Genomic DNA, 12297 nt, shown 5'->3' on the forward strand with positions numbered 1-12297 from the left:
GTCGAGAGGAAAACTACTATGGGCCGCTCCTGATTTCTGTGGCTTCTACGGGCTGAATTTGGAGAGGAAGTGATCCAGGCTCTGGGCCCAATTTTAGTGGGAAGAGAGGCCCTAGAAAGCAGAATTAGTTTTTCTAGAAAAGAAAAGGAACCGCAGCATCAACATTGAAATCATACGTCACTCCTCGGATTTTGCTTTTTGTAAATTTAGCCATGAATTTAGGAGCTCGAACTTCGAAGCTCACAACTTAGCGAAGTATACTTCATCTCTCGGAGATGGCCACCATGTGTGGTTGGGACACCATAGAGACATTCCCTCCGTTCCTGTAAACATTGTGACGAATTAATAAAAGCTTCATAAGGTTGTCTAAAAAAAAGAATAATTAGATTACATCCAGTCCAAGCTTGCTCATGAATAATGGAATTTCAACTTTGAAGCTCATAATCTCATCAAGCATGCGTCTTTGCTAGGTATAGGTCGGGCTCTACCTTATAGCCCAATTATTTTACCTGTAAACATTACTATTACCTAATAAAATTTGGTGTCACAATTCCTGAAAAATGAAAAACAGAATTGGATTACAATCAGGACCAGAACATGAGAACCAATCTGTAATTGGATGGTTACTAGAGCAATGGTATCCTAATCCCACAAGGGATCAGACCACATATTTTTCACGCTTTGGTGTCTCCTAAAGGCAGAATATTCGTTTAGTGGGAGACGACATTCCTGTCGATAGCGATGCACATGTGTGAAGTGTCAAGTCTTTCGAATGTGTTCATAGGGGTAGAGTGTACGTGGATTTTATAGGGATGAGTGTATATACATGTTTTGTGATGTCTGCGTCTATAAGAGACATCGGAGGGAACTAGACAACTACGTGGCCGGATGCTACATGGTTTAAAAAGTGTTCATGAAATTTAAAATGCAGTCATCGAATTTTTAAAAGGGTGAACACTTCTAGCGAAGCGCAGCGATGGCCACCGGTGAGCGAATCTAAGTGTGGCGGGGGGTACATGGTGTCGACGGGATGGTGACGGAGGCTACGGGTCCACACTAAAGTCAACGCCGACATGGATGAGGGCGAGCGGGGGAGCAAGGCTGTCGGGGGGGAGGGGGGGGTGAGGCAATCTTTTGCTGAGAAGTTGCGTCGGACTTCTAAATTTGAGGCACATCCGAAGTGACTCCTAAATTATTGAGGAGAAAAACCGGTTGACGGTTCGGTTAGGTGCGGCCTAACTCCTTAAAATGATCTTTTGAAAAGTTAAGCCTCTTCAAGCTTCGGGAGGTTAGAGATAAGGACCAGCGGCTCGCTAGAGATCGCCACATAAGGTGAATTCCCCTCTCTAAAATTGTTTCCATTCCTCTTCGTTAAACAAGGCCAAAAAATAAACATTTTTAGTGGTAACCAAAAAAATAACCGAGGTGGCCATACTCATAAAAAGGGTCGAGGCTTCTAATTGTTCATTTGGTCATTTCCAAAGGTGGCCAAATGTATGTATCCTGGCGTGCTGGCCCCATAGCATGTGCCCACCCCATGATGGGGCTGACCGGACACATTTATAACCGGGTTGTGCCTGGACTGCGAGCATGGGCATGTGTGCTACACACCCTGTTTTTTTTTCTAGATTTTTTTTCAAACATTAGCGCCGTTGGCCCGACACATCCCGTGTATTAAGAGTGTCTGGGTGGGCGATGCCGAGTGACAGCTATTTTGTCGCGGGTACTGATTTTTAATAGGAATCGCCACTGGGCGACACAGTAATGGGCTGGCCCGTTTAGCTGCGTCGATCGCTGGCTTCCCTCGCGCCGGGTCTAATAGGTGTGTTCGTCGGTTCAATCTGATTTTCTTCTTTTCCTTTTCCGTTGTTTTTCATTCAGTTTTCCTTTTTTTGCCAGTTTTCTTTGGTTTTTTTCTTTATTATGTTTCGGTTTTCCTTTGTTTTTGCATCTATTTTCTTTGTTTTTTAGTTTATCGCTGCTTTCTTTTGTTTTCTCTTTTTTCTTTGTTATTTTTTCAGTTTCCTTTGTTTTTGACGGTATTCTTCAGTTTTTTCTTCTTGTTTTGCACTTTTGATTTTCTTTGTTTCTTTCCTGCTTCTTTTTGTTTCTTCGCTTTCCTTTTTGTTTTTTCTCGGTTTTCTTTGTTTTTCTAAACATGTCTACTTTTTTTTATTTTTCCAACACATGCCTACTTTTGTACATTTTTTTGTAGACATGTAAAAAAATTATAGACATTTAACTTTTTTCAAATACATATTTAACATTTTTTGCAAAACAATATGTTCGAAATATATTAACATTTTTCAAATACATGTTGAAATATTTTTCAGCTGATAAAAACATTTTTGCGTACACATGACTAACATTTTCGTAGACATGATGAACATTTTTTGCACATGATTAACATTTTTTCGCATACATGATAAACATTTCTAGTTTTTTCATTAATGTTATACATTTTTTGTATACATTAGAAACATTTTCTGTACACATTTAATATTTTTCAAATGCAAGATTAACCTTTTCTTAATTTGATGTAAAGGGTTTTATTAATATACATATTTTTAATTAGAATATTTCGAACATAAACATAATTTAAAAACGAAAGTGGTAGTTTGAAGGGAAAGCTAAAAAAATGAACACGTACGATGTCATCTTGACATTAGCGTGGCGCTGCAAGTGGTTACTGGGCCGGCCCTTTTAAGTCTCGCTGCTGGCGGCACATAGCCGCGCCCGCTTCAATGGGCCTTTCTGATCGCACGTCGGCTTCTATCTCTCTAAAAAAAACTCCCCCCTTCCCAGCCGTCAGATACAGTGTTCCGGCGTGAGGCGAGTGGCCGACGTACGCGCCGTCGCCTCCTTCCAGATCCGCGGCGAGCCGCCAACGAGGTACCGCTCTTCCCGCCGCACGCGCACCGCTCTTCCGGTCCTTCTCGTTTGATGTATGGTTTCTGTGTGTGCGCCGAATCTTGCCCTAGATTACTGCTGAAATTGTTAGTCGCGTCCTTCTTGATTGATCTAGTTTCCGATCTGAGTATAAAACTCTCTCCGACGGGTGTCTAATCTGAACATCGGACTGAAAGCTTAATTTTCTTGCACCTTGTTTCGCCAGAGTCTCAGTTGCTTCCTAGCCCATCTGTGTGTATGTACTGTACGAGCTGTTGGACTGATTCCTTGCACATTGGACTGAACATTGGACTGATTCGTGACGTGTTTTTTATATGAAAAGTAAATATGGCAGTACTTAAAATGCGACTACTGTTTTTGTTTAGTTGGTAGTCGTTCCTTGCATGTGAAGATGTCTCGTTGTGTGGCATCAACAGGGAAATTTAGTTATTCATGGGAGTCATTAACCAGTGAATATCGTTTATACTTGTTCAACTGTAACATCGAATTTCGACAGGACTTTTGCGGCCCTTCATTTCACACCTAGCATTGTTACATTTCAGGATTCACAGAGTAAATACATCGTTTTCTGTTTGCACCATATGTTTTATGTCTCAGTGATCCGCGACCCATTTTAGAGAGGACTCATTTTATCTCAGGGTCATCCTGGATTTATTTCAGTGGCCCCTGCATAGTAATCTTGTTTGGAACATAATTTGAGATTAAACTTCCTTGTTTCAGGAAAACAAAAGGATGGAATTGAAATTTGATGCATTGTGGAAAAGGGACTTACTTGCCCTGAGCAAATACAACGTTAATGGTAAAGTTAAAGCAATTACAGTAAGAAATGATTATCCGGACTACCCTGTCCCTTATTTTCAAGTTACTGAGGGTTTTGATTTGAAAAAGGTTAAGAAGGTATGATAACTATCCATCTGTGTGATGTTTCTCTCCCCTTATTTATTTTCTTTCTCACTGCTGACTCTTGACATTCTCTCTTCAGCTTATGCTAGAAAGGGATGTTGAGATCGCCAAGTCCATAGCAAACGACATAATCATCCCAGACCCTGCTCCCCAAGTTTGTGTTACCTTCATTCACATAATTTGATTGATGGCTCATTCCATTATATTAGTTATTGTTTAACCCGGTAGTATTATAGGGTACTTAAGTCTACTAAAACAATATGTTTGTTACCTTGGATTGGAGCACGTGGATTCACATGCCTGAACCATGCTAGCTTTAGATCCCCTTACTTTCTCCTCCCTCCTTGTTGGTGCCTCATGTTTGGTTTTATCTTTATGCTTGGGTTGTTGTTCTCATTGTTGTTGTCATACATGCACCCTCCATAGACCACAAGACAGTTTATTTTGTTGTGCTTTTAATGGGATAACTGACGCCTTTCACCTTTTTCAATTGTGACGGACTCATCTAGTGGGTGGCTGATAACTTCTTGGACAAATATGCCGAATTGGAGCCCATCCTTGTAAAGGATAGTGCCTGGTGCTTCCTCCGACTCTTCCAGAACTGTAGAGGCCGGGGCATGTCATAGGATCTTACCATCACCGCACAAACCTTAACCTTCATGGTCAGTTTCAATGCCCTGCGATGTGCAAAAGTTGTATTGGAGGGCATGGCACCTGAGCTCTATGGGATGCACGCCAATCCCAACTGCATAAACAAATTTGGATACTTTGCGCTCCACGAAGCTGCTGAAAGGTTCTCTGTGGACATGATCAAGCTGCTTTTACGCCATGGTGCATCGCCCAATGTGCGCACAGTTCGCAATGATGTCATTTTTGATGTCATTGAGAATCTACTCCCGCTCCATGTCACAGTTGAGAATACTTGTCTCCATAAGTATCTGGAGGACAATCTGGAGGACAATCTGGAGGACAATCTGTTGTGTCTACCTGAGATGGTCTGTTTCATTTCCCTCCATATATGTATTACTACTTTTGCAGCATGACACAAAGAGTAAATGTGGTCATACCATAAACCCGTGACAGGTTATAATGAAATTAGTGATACTAAGTGCCGGGCATCCTTTCATCTCAACTTGTCAGAGAGTGTAAAGTTTTTGTTTGTTGATCCTTTTTTGTCTTACTTCATGTCTTCCGTATGTTCTTATAGTAAAGGATAAAAAGTCATCAATAAAATATATAAAAAGTGTTGCTAGTTATTAATGTTATTTTCTTTGCCTTGGAGATTGTCCCTAATCCATATTTACTTTGATAGGAGGAAACATGGCGATACACTGAAAGTTTATTCAACATTACTTGCTTGCATATGAATGCTAAATGGACTTTATTTTTTGTTCGTTGTTGTTTTACAGAAGGTCTTCTTGGACACAACTAGACTGCTTGCAGAAAAAACAAATAATGTACTTCAAGAGCTCTGGAATTACATTGAGGATGGAAAAATTATCCAGTCTGTTGTTCTACTACTGGCTGCTCAAGAGCAGATCCGTGGGGGCAGTTCTTCCAAGATAAATGGCAGTAGTAAGAAAAATGGGTTTGACATTATCAATAAATGTATAATGAGGCGTTCATTTGCCTTGAGATGGGAGAAAGGTTCACATGCAACGGCACCGGAGCTTCTGGAGGAAAGGAAGACACTTACTGATTGCGCATGGCTGCTTGTTGATGTAATTTCCCATGCCGGTGAAGATCTTTCTGCATACATTCAAACGCATTCTGAGGTAAGCGTTTTTGGTATGTTGTGGCCGCAGTGCCTCAGATGTCTTTTACTTAATATTTGTATTTTTACTATTGTTAGTGCTGTTGTTTAAAAAAATACATGCTCTAGTCTTAGCAGGAAGATAATTCTCACCTCAACTGAAAATAAAAATGCTATACTCCCTCCGTCCCGGACGGAGGTAATACTTGCTCTGTCTTGCCAAGAAGATAGTTCTCACCACAAATAAAAATAATAATGTTATACTTGCTCCGCCTGCGTTTACTGGGCTGGGGGGGCGCAAAATTCTAGGACCAAGGCACAATGGAAATTCCTGGCGCTCCACATCTTGCCCCTGTAATTAACGACAGCGGTTAATGCAAGAGTTGCTCCTGGAAGGTTTCTTGGGTCTAATATGGAGGATGGAACTCTTATATATTGTTGAACCTTGCCTTTGATTTTACTCCAATTTTGTTTTATCCTTTTGCTGCAATGTTTTGAGAGTTGTCTTGCTTAAACAAATGAACTTTTCTTGCAGCAATTATCTATCTCAAAATTATCACTGAATTACTACTTTTTCGAGCCCTTATCCCAGATTTGTACTTATTGTGCTAATGTTATCATAAAGCTGCATATTTTACCAGCTGGACAACTATGAACAACATGTCATACACATGTGGCTCTGACCTCAGAGTGGTTGACCTGTTGGCCTATCATTGCAGCTCATACTAAAGAAAGTGCAGTTTCCTGATAATATGTGTGAGAATGCGTAGTTTGTGAATACTGACCTCAATGTGCTTAATTAGAAAAAGTATAGTCTTTGGCCCCCTCAAGATTGCTATATTTGCCTTCTGCGCCTCCAGCATTTCTTCTCTAGCTCCGCCACTGTACAAACACCTCTTATTTCTGAACACTTGGGAAAGGTGATGGCAGAGATAATGAAACAAGAGCAAATAATTGATGGGAGTAAAGCCGTCGTTTTAGTTATTTTAATGAATTGTTCTATGTCAGAAGTATTAGTAACAACCAGCCTGTTATTAGTTATCCACATCAGATCCCCTATCTGGCTACTTCTTTTATTTTATCTTCGTCATTGACCAGACAAACAAACTATAAGAACACCTTTTGTTCTTTATCTTCTAAGACATTGCTTGATATTATTACATTGTGAAGGAGATTGCTATATGAGTTCATGATAGATACTATTGATGGTTTCTACATTGAATTCACACACTACAACTAAAAGGAGCATGTTAGTTCCTTTTCCACTACCATATGCATTTTTGTCATGGAAATACGAATCTTACAATTAATATTTAATGTATGCATAAATAGTGAAAAAATTGGTGACAGAAACTCTTGATCTCCATATTAGAGTATAGTGTGAAATGCCAATTTTGTTTGTTCTTGGCTTCACTTATGTCTATTTTCTCGTTTTGTCACTGCGTTGTATCGTTTTTAGCCGTAAAATTGCATGTATCATCATCAGGCGTTTGGTTAATGTTGTTGCATGGTGCATGAATACAGAACATGTGCTTGTGTCATTTCTCTTTGTTTATTTTCTGGACGCATGGAAGATAAATTGGCAAAAATGACAACTTCCATATTTTTATGGTTGCAGCTGTTTGGCATGATTCCCAACTCCAAATATTCTAGGTGCTGGAGCTGGGGGTATATTAAGGGCGTTGACATGAGCCTTCTTTATTCATGTTAGACTGGAAATTTATGCTTAATGTACTTTATTTAGCCTACAAACTCCAGGTCCTCCAAGAAACAGGGAGTTGGAGCTCATTACAGTAACTTGTCTGTGGTCCAGGAGGACAGTTCAATGTAGTTCAAGAAACACTAGGTGTATGGTCTTTAAGTTTGTCTGAACTTCATTTGGATCATACAGCCTGAAGAAAGCCTGAAGAAATTGACACCTTTCTCTTTGGGGAACCAAAATAAAACTATTAAAGTGATTTGAACTAGTTGGAATTTGAATAACTGTGACGTGTAGTTAAATATACAGAAGTGTGATGCAGTTTTTTACCCGTACCTTTGAAGCGTCTAGATCATAACGTGTAGTTAAATACACAGAACTTGTGGGAGCTAACAGATTTTGCTTCAAGATAGACATGATACATTAATCTAGATGAATCCGAATATGTATATTATGTAGTTTATGAAACCTAGTGAATTGAATGCGATTACTCTTTTTGCACACTGTTCTATTGCCTTCCAACTCATATTAATTATCTCGTTGCTTACAATTGGTTATGTAATTGCTACATTGTATATATGGTAGATCTATGTTAGTGATATATTGCCTTATACAACAGCTTGTATGTCATGTAGGTGCCCCATGTGGAGGTCTTTCAACATGTTTCACGTATCCTCAAGGAGTATGGATTTTGCCCTAATGGAGATCCCATGGACACTATAAACCTGTACTACTCTTTGTATTGCTCACGATAATTTTCTATGTGAATAAATGATTATTTTTCTGATTATTCTATTTGTCTTCCATTTCTTGAAGCCAGCCTTATGACTGCAGAAAGTCAAACGGAGAGTCATGCAAAGGTGGGGGCCATGGGGCTCAAGTGATTCTTTTTGCATTAAACAAACCGAGTCTTAATCTCTCTCCTTTTTAATAAAATGGATAATAGGGCTTACAGATGCAAACATGGCAGTTATGGAATCGGCCAATCTGGATGCTGCAGAGAAAAAGGTAAAGATAATCAAATCCGCGGTTGATCTAGTTTTGGATAGACTAATGGTGTTGGTAACGGGTAATGATATTGTGGCAGCAAAAAGAAAGAAAGCTATAAGAATATGTGCCCTTTCCTTGTTCTTTTTATTTTATGTTACATCAACTATTTTTAAGAATATGTAAAGTACTCCCTCCGTTCCTAAATGTAAGTCTTTGTAGAGATTTCACTATGAACCACATACAGATGTATATAGATGCATTTTAGAGTGTAGATTCACTCATTTTGTTTCGTATGTGGTCCATAGTGAAATCTCTACAAAGACTTATATTTAGGAACGGAGGGAGTAGTAAAATTTTCCCAAATTGACAAATCCCATGAACGCTTTCAGATACATAATAGAATCTTTGTTTTAAGGCTCGTTTTCTTGACTTCTGATTGTACTCATCTTGCCCTAATCTCGAGTCCAGGTCACAACTGTTGAAAATGACGGTCTCTCCCTTATGGCACGGCAACACACCAAACAAACAAAGGTAACCCATATACCTTAATACTGATTTTGGTGCAGCAGTACCAAGCAGCTTTGCCTACACCTTGTGGCAGCACAAATGGATTACTAACTAGAGCACAACGTGATGGTTTTGGTGTTGCAAAGTTGGGAAGCTTTGCAGTACCGAATTCAGCCATATTTATAGAGTATAAGTATTTGTGTTCTAATGGACTTTGGCTACTGAACTGGACATGTTCAAGCTGCTTCTAGTGCTTATTAAATGAGCTACTCCCTCTGATCCATAATAATTGTCGTGGTTTTAGTTCAAATTTGAATTAAAACCACGACCATTATTATGGATCGGAGGGAGTACAAAACATCTAAATTCTAGCCTAGAATACCTAGTGTGTCTTCACACACATGTATAGAAACTACATGTATAGAAACTGAATTCTAGCTTTGAGTTGCCTTCAAATGCATATCACCTTTTCCAACTATGGTTCATCTCCCCCATCCTAATGTGTTTCCCATCAGGTTTTTTTACCAAAGAAAAGGGGTAAATGCAATAAAAAGGAGGCTTAATTAGCTTAATGAGATAGCTGAACTTTATAGGTTCCAAGTAACGTCAACATTGGGACTTCACCAAGGGGGCTTTGCACATTATTGTTACTTCCAACACTTTATTATTGTTCTTGAATGCTCTGTTGCATCTGAAATTTATTTGGTGCCTGTGAGAAAGATTTTGATAGAATAAGATCCAGTGTAATATAATCGTTAGAGGCAATAAACCAATAACAAAGCATGTTTCAGCTGCGAGTTTGTGCCATGCATTGTGCTGGTTCAACAGCTTTTTATGTTGCTTAAGCATGCTACTTGAATTACTATACTGCAGTAACATCATTCATATCTAATGAAACACCAATGTTGTGTATTGATCAACATAATACATCTCAAGCGAGAGGTGCTGGCTGGAAGTATGGATGTTTTGTTTTATGATGTACCTCTAATGAAATATATGACAGGCTGTGAGAAAGAAAGTAGGCCGAGGATGGGATCCCACATACACAAGGAGAAGTTTTTTTCCACATTGGAGGTCAGTGTTACAAGCCCGGCTTCCTTTGAAGGTGTATCCAGCCTATGCAAGCTCAGATCCTAGTCCAAATCATAAACTTGGTCCAATGCCAAGGACCTCGCCATTTACAAGCAACAATCAACCCGGAAGGAGCTTTGTCACTGCTGCTATTGGTGCATTCAGGCTCTTGAAGGTGCTAAAGTAGAGTAGAAAGGTATGCCATGAGTTTCGTCTACCTGTCCCAAATTTTCCGAGCATGCCCCACATGATTTATAGTATGTTTTTGTTTTCTTAGGGAACTCTCAACCCTGGGAAATATTTATGCAACACATTTGATCCTGTGCATAGGGTAGTATTACTAGGACATATGCTCGTGCGTTGCAACGGGGAAATAAATTGGCGTGCATGTGCTAGCACGACAACCCGTGCTTTGGTAGGCCAAAATGTGTACCAGCAAGACGACATCCAAACAATGACAAGGAGTTGCCAAGGTTTAGAGAAAAAAATACATTCTCCGAACAATTTAGGCCTCCAGTTAATAATCGGTGCACGACATCGCACACACAATCCTTGCTACTCTTTGCAGCCTTAAAATTGTTCCTTCCTTTAACTTTAAAAATACTCATAGTGTCATGCAACATTTCCTTCCTTGAATGTTCCGACCCACACACACAATCCTTCCTAGTAAGTTCATTCTTTGAGCCCACACGTCCCTCTTTGCAGGGTGCACCACGTCCTAAATCCATCGTTTCTTTTGTCATGACTTTAGTCGCCCTCTCGTCCGTTGTCATCTTCCCTTTTTCTAGGTGTCTTGTTGATATTACAGCCAACTTCCTAACCTATATAAACGGGTGGGAATCGTCTTAAAAGGAGCAAGGTAGGAGTATTTCACATGAAATATTGATGTTTTGCAGCCTATTGGACTGGAGATTAAGTTTTTCTCATGTGGCTCGCGGCCCAGAAAAGCTTAGCAACAATTGTTAGATGCTCAAATAGGCCCAGCAATTTGGTTAAAAAAAGGCATGCAAGCAGCCTTTTGTACTGTTCAGAAAGGCAGGTAAGTCTGAAACGAGAGGTCATTGTTTTGATAAGAAAAAAAAATAGAAATACGGGCTGGCTGCTTAGTTTCCTTAACACGTACGCTTAGTTTCCTTTGCACGTACATCACGTCACGGTTTCTTTCCGTTTGCACATGTATATTCGTCAAACGGAAAACGGACCTTACAAAAAAAATATTGTACATGAAAATACTTAGAACGGGACGAAACAAAGTGGAACCAAACCAAGAATACCTATTCTTTTTAATAGTAGGTATAGATATAGATTAGTCAACCAAACACCCAACACTTGTTAATGCAGTGGCTTCTATTCTATTGATGCTCACCATATGGTGCTGCTCCACTAACGAAACCATGTTAAAGCTTGCATTCAGAATGAGCGGCTTCTATTGATGCTCACGGACATGGAGTTTCTTTTTTACGATCATTTTTTACATGGAGTTGAGTAGTGCTTCTTCAATCACCAGCCAAATGAAAGCTGGTGATCTCTGGATTGAGTGGGGAAAATGACTGGCCTGAACTAAATTTCCGGCTTATGACGTCGAACAATGCGTTAGAATTTCATTTCCTTTTTGTCCACGTCATTTTCATTTTTTCTACCAAAGTGGTTCTGATTTTGTCAATTTCCCTCCGTTCTGGTGAACTCTGCAGGAGGCTCAACTTCTTTGCGACAATTGGGCTACTCTGTACGGCGTCATTCAGATAGATGCTTGACTTGATAGCCGCTAAGCATCACGTTCCTGTGTCCCTAAGAAGTTTTATTATATGTAGTTTTGTAAGGAGCGGAGGGGGCACCATGAAGGTATAAGAGCAACTCTAGCAGACCCCGTATCCCGCCCCGGCCTGTAAAATAACCGCCAAATTGCGGGTTGGGGCCGGAAAATCTGCACGATCAGACCCCGCATCCCGCCCCGGCCCACAAATATTTTTACGGGGCGCAACAAATCTTCTTCCTCAACCTCTATCTTCACGGGCTGGGAGGCCGACCCGAGCTCAACCCCTATCCGATGCGAGATTTGGCGGGAGGGACATGTCCGCGCGCCCTTTCCCGCTCCCCGCACCCTCCGCCACCATTGCCCCCCTCCGCAAGCTCCGGTTCCTCCTCCCCGGCCGTCCCTCGCTGCCATGGATGACCCCATGCTGTCCCCCGTCACCGTCGAGGTCGCGCACCCTCCTTCCCCTCGGGCGGATCTCGTCGCCGGCCATGTTGGCCCCGCCGTCGTCGCCCAAGCACAAGCCGCGCCTGCCCGCAAGCGGCAGGGCAACGTGGTCGTGCAGGGCGGAAATCCGGCTGCCCCCGCCGCGATGGCCCGCGCTCCGGGCGCCAACGCGGTAGCGTGATCCCGGCCGGCGGCGGAGAAGGTCGCCAAGGCCGCGGGCGTAAAGCGGAGGAAGGTTCTGGCTTCAAAGAAGCCACCTTCTTC

At 41.1% G+C, this 12297-nt stretch overlaps 1 pseudogene; it reads left to right on the plus strand.

The window, feature by feature from the left end:
- The first annotated feature begins 2780 nt into the window (after positions 1-2780).
- Positions 2781-10181, plus strand: LOC123188333 (uncharacterized; annotated as a pseudogene).
- Positions 10182-12297: the final 2116 nt, after the last annotated feature.

Source organism: Triticum aestivum, chromosome 2A (genome assembly GCF_018294505.1).
Source record: "Triticum aestivum cultivar Chinese Spring chromosome 2A, IWGSC CS RefSeq v2.1, whole genome shotgun sequence".
Taxonomy (NCBI): domain Eukaryota; kingdom Viridiplantae; phylum Streptophyta; class Magnoliopsida; order Poales; family Poaceae; genus Triticum; species Triticum aestivum.